The following is a 727-nucleotide window of genomic DNA, read 5'->3' as shown; positions in this document are numbered from 1 at the left end:
CAAGGAAGAAAATTTGGGGACTAGGGTGGGTCTGACTTTTTTTTCCTTATATATCTAAAGGTTTTTCAATTTAAAATTTGTATCCAAATGATGCAGATTCCTGGGCCTACTTAAAACCTAGGATCTTGGAGAATGAAGGCCAATAAATCTGCCTTTTAGATAAGCTTATCAGTTGATTCTTATGCACACTAAAATTGGAGACCCACTCTCAACATATTGAAGAGCAAAACATTCCAATCAATTTCAAATATTTAATACTTGTCCTGACTCTCTCACATTGATTATTTCCTTTTATACAGCATTCTAGTCAATTACTATCTATGGAGCACTCATAGAATATAACATTTTTATTCTACTAAGTCAGCTTACTCGATCCCTTTCCAATCAACAAAAAGTAAAATGGCCTTCTATAGGAACAAGGCAGGCTGGTGCAAAGTAGCCTGCATGCGTGAGTAAGCTATTACAGTGCACCGAAAGTGGTAACAAAGCCAAGGAAAACTTGACTCGGAAACCTGTTTAAATGAAACTGTAATTGATAATATAAAAGAAGCTGAGAAGTTCAATAAAATGCTTAAAGAACTATCACTAGGAATGACCACTTATAAAAGGAAAGACACAGACCACAAGTGCTAGACTTGCAGTTCTCAAATGCTTGGGTTTTAAGTTCTCTTTATACTCTTAGAAACCAATGAAGACCAAAAGATGTTTTGCTTATGCAGGCTATATC

This window comes from Propithecus coquereli, unplaced genomic scaffold (assembly GCF_000956105.1).
Source record: "Propithecus coquereli isolate 6110/MARCELLA unplaced genomic scaffold, Pcoq_1.0 Scaffold18, whole genome shotgun sequence".
NCBI lineage: Eukaryota > Metazoa > Chordata > Mammalia > Primates > Indriidae > Propithecus > Propithecus coquereli.
This window is presented reverse-complemented; position numbering follows the sequence as displayed.